We start from the raw sequence: 9,799 nt of genomic DNA, 5'->3' as shown, positions 1-9,799 counted from the left end.
ATCAGGGAAATGCTAGTTAAAATCATTATGAAATAACAATACTACCCCCATTGCCCACAATCAGACTGGCAAAATTTGAATTCTCAAAACACAATAATATAAATGACTCAGTTTCAAAATCAACAGAAACTTTTAACAGATACTTTACCAAAGATATTCTGACAGCAATTAAGCACATGCAAAGGTCTTTATCCTCACTGGTCATTAGGTAAATACAAATTAAAATCACAACAAAATACGCCTACATACCTATTCAGATGGCTAAAATTAAAAAGATGGACCATACCATGTGTTGGGTGAAAATGTGAAAGAACCAGAACTCTCATACACTGCTGGTAATAATGTTAAAAAAACAAACAAACCAACAACACATTTATTTTTCGTTTGCAGACTACCATGTATATATGTCTCTCAGTTTCACTAAAAATATAGATTTTAGGATTTTGTTGTTTTTCTATGTTTCCCAGTATGAGAAGGGGGGAAATGTTGACTTTCATAGCCATCTTTATCTGGAAGCATTCTTTATGACTTTTTAGACACATCAATTAGTAATTTTAAAAAGCTGAGTATAGGCACCTTTTTAATACTAAACTTAAATGGTTATATTGGCTTGTACAGTGGGCCTTTGAACAACATTGAACTACGCAAGTCCACTTATATGTGAATTTTTTACAATACAGTACTATAAATGTATTTCCTCTTATGATTTTAATACCATTTTCTTTTCTCTAGCTTATTTTATTATAAGAATATAGTATATAATACATGTAACGTATAAAATATGTTTTAATACACCGTTCATGTTATTGGTAAGGCCTCTGTTCAACAGCAGGCTATAAAAAGTAGTTAAGTTTTTGGGGAGTCAAAAGTCATACTTGGATTTTCGACCGCATGGGGGTTGATGCCCCTAACCCTCACGTTGTTCAAGGGTCAACTGTATGGTGCTATCAGGTTAACAAATCCTACACTATACCATTTATTATACTATGAAATTTAATCTGGTCCAATTTATTTAACAAAAGAGAGAGTGAATATTACATTCAGAAAAATGAATAGTAAAGGAAATCAAAGCAATTATAGTATCCTAAAGCAATATTCAGTAAATAGATTTTTTAAAATGTGGGCAGTCTCACACAAGGCACGTGACTGTTTTAACATTGTTAAGTGGGCAGAGAATGTTTACCCCACTGCATACTCACACAGGAATTTAAGATTACTCTCTCCTGAGGGCTAGCCTCGTTCCTGCAAATGCCCTGGAGAAAGCTGAGTGTATGCTCTTGTTATGGGATAGAAGTAAAGCTTAATGTTTAGGCTTTGAACAAAGCATGAATCTGAGAGGGCCATAGGAGTGCCTTTTCACATTTCTACTGAAAGATATTGATAAAATCCTAAAAAAGGCTCTCTCAAAGGCAAACTAGATTCTGTATACTGGTGTTGGTTTTCAAGGGGGTTTTCGATTTGTTGAATCACTATTACCTAGAAATGGCTCGTTCCATTCTTCTAACATAAGTAAATCCCCCATTTGGTTGTTTTATTATCCCAACTTATTCTTGCAAATTTTTTACTATATTCCCCCCCTTTGCTTTACTAAATTTATTTCTAGACCTTTTCTGTCTTCTCTGGAATGTTTCAAGATATCCCTCTTCTAAAGGGAGAAAAGAGAGGAGTGAGTATGGTGGAAAATGTGGGTTAATCCAAAAGGGAAGGCAAATGGAGAAACGGCAGGCAAGAAAAACTGAACTAAGTGTGAAAAACGGCCTAGAGAGGGATAACAGAAAATGTTTTTGGATACCATATTCCATGAGTTGGACTATATGTTAAATATATCAGGATAGAGGCAGGTTACTAAGTTAAGGGATATCTTTAAAGAACTAAATCAAACTAAATTTTGGATTTTTATTCTTGACCAAGTCGCTGAACAGCACAGGCTAGATCACTCGCAGAAACTCATGAGATGTCTTGGGTCTAACCCTGGGTTTTATATAGCTTTTTTGATATTTGTTAGTGTAGTTCTTTAGAAAAGAATATATTTTAGAGCCCAGTGGACATGGGCTCAAATGCCTATTTCATTACCACTTCTCTGGAGCAATTATGGGTAAATAATATCAAATGAAAAGACTTGAATGAATAGGGAGAGCAATATATACTTTCCACCCATAAAAGGTAAGTAAAACTGGCCCGTCATATAGCTACAGTCAAGTTAACTTTGACATGCAGGTGTTTTGAAGGCATTACCCTGCCCATATGGCTGTTTCTTATGGATGTATAATCTCCCATTTCACCATAGTGTGGAGGAAATGGGCTTTATCAGATTACATGGATCTAGGAGAAGAGGCATCATGAGAGTATAAAAACCTGGGTCCTGGATGAAACAGGAAATAGAGAGAATTAAGACAGGTAGAATACAGTAGCTATCTCTTTTACTTACTAACCCCAAAAAGGGTGTCTTTGAAATAAAGCAGATATTACCAGGCATTCTCAGCAAACTAGTACTTTTTTCTTAATCACCTTCAGGTGTGTGTGACAAGAATTCCCAAGGAGTATACTTAGGTTTGCATTAAACACTGAATTTCTGCCTCTTTGTACACAAAATAACATTTATTTTTGTGACTAAAAACTAAAACCTAAATATTATTTCCATTGTGATTAGGAAAGATTTTGATCAACTCTAATCAATTGGCTTTTAGAAATAAAAGTTGACATTTTCTTTCAAGAGTCCTAATGATTTAAGTATCTTCACAATATATTTGTTATTAGCTTGTAGGGCCTCTGAGCATATTTGCCCATGCAGTCTTTTACTCTAATACTAATTTCCTCGTCATTGTGCAAGTGAAATTTGCTTTATACATAATTAAACACCTATTGCATTATGACAGTCTGCTTCATTTCCAATTTTGAGAAAATGTCTTGTGTACTTTTTAGGAGGCTAGCATCTTAAAGATAACAGTATAGGGAATAGGATTCTTGAATTAATTATCTGCCAGATGAGGATGGTCTGTAGACAGGGTGAAAGAAAGGTTTGATTCTTTGGAACAAAAAGAAAAAATCTGGCTCAAGGAATTACTAAGAGTAACGGTTACAAGTACATAGTTTAAAAGATAAAGACTGGTAGTCCTCTTTGGACATTTTATACCCACATATTTTAGGTAATAAATTCAACTGTTAAGGATTAAACTATGTAATTACCTTAACAAAGCATGTTTCATCATGCTTGTTACAGCAAGTATGAAAATTGAGTTGAAATTTAGTACTTACTGAGCTTCTTATGAGTGGTCCAAAGAACAACCCACTAGGTGGAGTGAGCGCTGGAAAAGCACCCACTAAATAATGGAGTCACTCCAAGCAGCATATTTCATTGAAACTTCAGAATTAGAACAAGGGGACAGATTATAACCAGAAAAGACTCAAGAGCTTGGTCTTAACTGTCAGCCACCCTAATGCACACCAGACCTTACATTTTAATGAGTTTTATTTCAGAAAAAGCCAATCTAAGTCAGGAAATAAAAAAATAAAAAATCAAAGGGATTTGGTTATATGATATGTACCAATATTCAGAATAGTTACAGATCATGTTTCCAAATGGTGTTGTTGGTTAAGGAGTCATAGGGTTGCATACTCAGATACTTACCTATTCCACAAAATAACATAATCACAAGCAGACTTTCCTCTGCATTTAGGTGGTAGTTAGCTATCAACATGTATCTTTGGGAATGCTCTTCAGAATAATGGGATCATCTATTTCTTAAATGTCTTTCTCTATATTCCTATTTATTTTTTAGCTCAACAATAAGCCCTTTAATTAAAAAAGAGAATACACCCAATAAGCTTTATTATTAATACCATCAAATTGTTGTGGCTGCTTCCGAATAAAATAGATTCATTACTTTTCTAAGAAGCAAGCTGAAAGATAATAGTAGCTTCATTTTAGAAGAGCTGAAGCTACTGATAGATATCAGATAAAATTATTACAGACACTTTTTAAATAGAAGAAAGAGAGTACATTAAATAAATATTTTTAGTGTAAGAATCACAGGATGTGGTATTGTTAACTATTTCTAAGATAGTTTCAAAAGAGTTTTCTATTTGAGAATGCTATTATAGTGTGATTTCTTTCCTCACATGGATTGCAAATTGACAAATAAGTCAACACTTTCTAGATCCATAAACTCCTGTTAACTAGAGTAATTCCCCCCCCCCCACCCCTACAGTAGCCGGAAGCATGCAGCAGATGGCACTAACAACATTTAGCAAAGCATCCAGGAAGAGGTCTTCCTTAATTGCTCTGCAGGGACTGAAAATTGCTTGAAAAAGGAGATGTAGTAACTAACTGAATAAGGCCTTCTCAACTTAAGTTACACAGTAGAAACTTCAAGTTCTATACACTGTCCTCTCCATTCAGAGGAAGAATTTATACTATTCAAAACTAAACAGATAGTACCGTGTTGAACTTGTCCAAGAATCAGAATGATTTGATACTTTCTGAAACGTGAGCTACCACAGCCACCACCTTTTCATTTTCAGATTAAACACACTAATTTGTTTTACCTTTGGAAACATAAAATACAGTATGTCTAGTTTTTATGTTTCAAAAAAAAAAGGATGATTTGTACAATAGATGGCACAGTAAATATCTGATTTTTTTCCACAGCATGTTGTTCACGCTTTCACTTTGTTTTCACTTTATATTTCCACTGACGTGGTGGTATAGAATTTTTTTGTCACACTTATGCTCTTATTATCTATCTTGAGCAAACTGATACTTGTTGCAGGATAGTATTATTAAGTTATGATATTTTTAGGTATTCAGTAATATATGATTAAACCATAGGAAAAAAACCTGAAGCCATTCTAATATCTGCAATGGAAAATAGAAATTAAGGACATTTCCGAGTCAGTGTTCCACTTTAAAGGAAAAGTCTCTACTAGATTATTTTCTTTTGTATCCACAGTACTATTTTACATCTTTTTTTTGGTCCACAGGTAATTTTTATACAAACTTTTACTGTATTAATAGCATGTTTATATATCAAAGCCATAGGTATAATGAACACTGAAATACACAAGGGGAAAATAGCTTTTCAGTCCTTCTCTCAATAACTGAAACTTAATTAAAAGAAAATTAATTCATTAGAGGACATGGATATACAAAGCCTGGATTTGGGTGAATGTGCATCACTCAATGACATTCTGTCTCCATGAATGATTTGTTATTTTACTTGGTTTCTGTCATCCACAACTAATAATTATAAAAACTTTTTGTGCTTTTACTGATATTAATTGAAAATTTTAATCAAATTAATCCTAAATATAATACAGATGAAAATAAATATGATACCTATTGTAGAGACATGAAATAGCTCTTGTCTACCCACTGATAGATCACTGATAGATGTATCACTGATAGATCAGTTAGAGATCTTAAGAGCCCCATGCATAAAACTAAAACACAAATGGACTACTGGCTTGTAAATTTAATATTTATTATTTCTTGTAAAGCCTATTCCATTTTCAAGAAGGCTTTTGATAATTTCAGCCAGCCCTATACACTCAGCATGCATATGTATATCAAGAGATCACCAGCTTTTGAAGAAATATAATTATCTCCCATTTCCAGCAGTGTCTCTTAAGAGGAGAGAAGAAATGACACAAGAGCTTAGCAAATTCACTGTTAATATTCTTGTCATGAAAACTGACTTGAAGAATCAACATGGTAGAGAAGCAGGGGAACCTGAAGTTCCCTTATCCTTCAAACACAGTAGTAAACTGAGGCCAGAAGACTTGGAATTTCAGGAATCTGGGCTACAGAGTGACAGAAACATCTCCAGGGGCCCATGGGGACAACTTGGCAGGCCATAGGTGCATGACTGCAAATTGGAGAGATAAAACAGATGCCTTAGGCACAGAGGGGAGGGATCCACTTCTGTAGAGAGACAAAAGGAAGAGAAAGAGGCTATGGAGGGTAGGACTGTATTTGGAAAAGAGCAAAACCTCCCTGGACCATGGATTGGGGAACGGAAAAAAACGGAGAAAGAACCAATTTTTAACTTGCAAACAGCCTTAGGAATAACGATCCAGGGATGTGGGACTTTTTCTGGACTAGAGCCTGACAACTTGTGTGCATCTGGTGGGAGGGGGAGCCAGCCCCAGGCTCCATAGCTAGCTCTGAGGCACAGTCGGAGAGAGCAGTCCCCTCCCCTGAGAGCTGTGGGAAGAAGGTATATAGCTGCTCCAAGGACAAAAGACTCTGCAAGCACCTGCCAGCCCGAGGCCCTTTATTTGGCTGGGTGGAATGGCTCTACCTGGAACTAGGTGAGCCAGCAGGATCCTTTAAGACATCAGAGATTGAATCCCAGCTGATCATCTGGGAGGCAAGGAGACTGTGGAGTGGGACAAACCAGTCGGCTCACTCCAGCATAGCACTGGGAGGACAGCCTGAACAGAGTGGTCATGGACACCCAGTTCACGGAAGAGAGACTGGGGTATCACCATTTTTCTCCCCATCACCAACAAGGTGGGGCTGCAGAGAATAGGACAGTGGGCCTACGGTGGAGTCAGGACCACTTACACCAAACCCTGCCCCTCTGTGCCTGGTAATTGCTTATCTACCAGAGCCAGATTGACACTGACAGAACCAGACAGTCCTCCTCCAGGCCAGTGCAGCCACTGGTTCCAAGGCACCATTACATATCAGTCCAGTGGTTTTGCATTCTCTGATTTGATTCTTGCTCTATATACACATGTGAATATGTGTGTATATATATATAAACATATATATATATATTTTTTTTTCTTTTTTTCTTCCTTTTATTTCTTCCCTTCTCTATGCTGGTTGTTGGTTTGCTTAAGCAGACTTTTTTTTTTTTAATTTTTTTTTAAATGTTTTATTTATTTCTAGGAGAGAGAGAGGGAGACAGCATGAGCAGGGGAGGGTCAGAGAGAGAGGGAGTCACAGACTGAAACAGGCTCCAGGCTCTGAGCTGGCAGTCAGCACAGAGCCTGACGCGGGGCTCGAACCCACGAACCGCGAGATCATGACCTAAGTGAAAGTCGGACGTTTAACCGACTAAGCCACCCGGGTGCCCCTTAAGGAGACATTTTTAACCCATTCTTTTACAGCTCTTCTGTATCTCCTTTCTTCTTTATTTTCCTCTCTCTGGATTTAGCCATATGGTTTCTCTGATTCTCTGCCTGGCCAATTTTTTTCTCTTTTCTTTTATTTCCCCCACCCCACCCCTGTCATTTCTCTCTTTGTATGGGATAAGGCTTCTTCCATCACCACTCCCGTTTAAATTTTTCCAGGGTTGTTTCAACAAACACCAAAGCACACCTGGTGGAAGGTCCAAACCACCACTACGAGGGAGATAAAGTAACCAGAATCACAACAGAGAGCATCCAATACACTACAAAAACATCTCCTGAAGGGCCAGGCCCTGGACAGTGCATGACCCTTTTATAAAATAGGAGTGCTCACAGGTATAGGACACATAACAGGTTACTAAAACATATAAAGGATAGAAAACTAGCCAAAAGGACAAAATGTAAGAATTATCCTCACAAGAAATTTCAGGAAGAAATGACAGAGAATTGCTCAAAACAGATATAAACAATATGTCTGATCAAGAATTTAGAATAACAGTCATAAGATTAATAGCTAGGTTTGAAAAAAGCAAAGAAGACAGCAGAGAATCTATTGTTGCAGAGATCAAGGAACTATGAAATAGTCATGATGAATTAAGAAATGATGTAAATGAGGTACAAAATTAACTAGATGCAGTGACAGCAACGATGGAGGAAGCAGAGAGAAGAACAAGTGAAGTAGAAGATAAAATTATGGAAAATGATGAAGCTGAGAAGAAGAGAGATAAAAAATATTAGACTACGAGGGGAGAATTAGAGAACTAAGTGATTCAGTGAAACATAATAATATCAGTATCATATGAGTTCTATAAAAAGAACAGAGAGAGAAAGGGGCAGAAGGTTAACTTGTACAAATTATAGCTGAGAACTTCCCTAATCTACAGAAGGAAGCAACCATCTAAATACAGGAGGCATAGAGAACTCCCTTCAGATTCAACAAGAATAGGTCTTCACCACGGCATATCATAGTGAAACTGGCAAACTACAAAGATAAAGAAAGAATTCTGAAACCAGCTTGGGACAAATGGACTTAAACTAGAAAAGTAGACACATAAGGGAAGTAGCAGACCTGTCCCGCTGAAACCTGGCAGACCAGAAGGGAGTGGCCAGAAATATTCAGTGTACTGAATAGGAAAAATATGTAGCCAAGAATCTTTTACCCAGCAAGACTATTATTCAGAATAGAAGGGGAGATAAAGGCTTTCACAGACAAACAAAAACTGAAGGAATTCATGACCACTAAACCAGCCTTGCAAGAGATCCTAAGGGGGACTCTGTGAGTGGAAAGCTGCAAAAACTACAAAGGACCAGAGATATCACCATAAGCATGAAACCTACCCATAACACAGTGACACTAAATCCATATCTTTCAATAATAACTCTGAACGTAAATGGACTAAATGCCCCAATCAAAAGACATAGGGTATCAAAATGGATAAAAAAACAAAGATCCATCTATATGCTGTCTACAAGAAAAGAAAGCTGGAGTAGGCATACTTAGACAAACTAGATTATAAACTAAAGACTGTAACAAGAGATTAAGAAGGGCATTATATCATAATTACAGGGTCTATCCATCAAGAAGGCTAACAATTGTAAATGTTTATGCTCCAACTTAGAAGAACACAAATATGTAACTCAATTAATCACAAACATAAGCAATCTTATTGATAAGAATACGGTAATTCCAGGGGACTTTAATACTCCACTAACAGCAATGGACAGATTATCTAGGCAGGAAATCAATAAAGAAACAATGGCCTTAAATGCTACACTGGACCAGATGGACTTGACAGATATATTCAGAACTTTTCAACCAAAAGCAGCAGAATACAAATTCTTCTTGATTGCACATGGAACATTCTCCTAGATCACATATTTGTTACAGAACAGTTCTCAATAAATATAAAAGAACTGAGATCATACCATGCATATTTTGAGATCACAATGCTATGAAACTTGAAATCAACCACAAGAAAAAATTTGGAAGGCCTCCAAATGCATAGAGGTTAAAGAACATTCTACAAAAGATGGGTCAACCAGGTAATTAAAGAAGACATTAAAAAATATATGGAAGCAAATGAAAATGAAAACATGACAGTACAAACCCTTTGGGATGCAGCAAAAGCAGTCCTAAGAGGAAAATACATTGAAATCCAGGCTTAACTCAAGAAACAAGAAAAATCCCAAATACAAAACCTAACCTCACACCTAAAGGAACTAGAAGAGCAGCAAAGAAGGTCTAAAGCCAGCAGAAGAGAAACAGTAAAGATTGGAACAGAAATAAATGATACAGAATACACATAATCAGTAGAACAGATCAATGAATCTAAGAACTATTTTTTAAAGAATAAACAAGATTGATAAACCCCAGACTTCTCAAAAAGAAAAGAGAACCCAAATAGATAAAATCACAAATGAAAGAGGAGAAATCACAACCAACACCACAAAACCACAAACAATTATTAGAGAATACTATGAAAAATTATATGCCAACAAACTGGACAACCTGGAAGAAATGGACAAATTCCTAGATACCCATCATACTACCAAAACTCAAATAGGAAGAAATAAATAATTTGAACAGACCCATAGCCAGTGAAGAAATTGAATCAGATATCAAAAATCTCCCAACAAATAAGAAAACGACCAGGTGGCTTCC

The sequence above is a fragment of the Hyaena hyaena genome, unplaced genomic scaffold (genome assembly GCF_003009895.1).
Source record: "Hyaena hyaena isolate Hyena2069 unplaced genomic scaffold, ASM300989v1 scaffold_322, whole genome shotgun sequence".
Lineage (NCBI taxonomy): Eukaryota > Metazoa > Chordata > Mammalia > Carnivora > Hyaenidae > Hyaena > Hyaena hyaena.
This window is presented reverse-complemented; position numbering follows the sequence as displayed.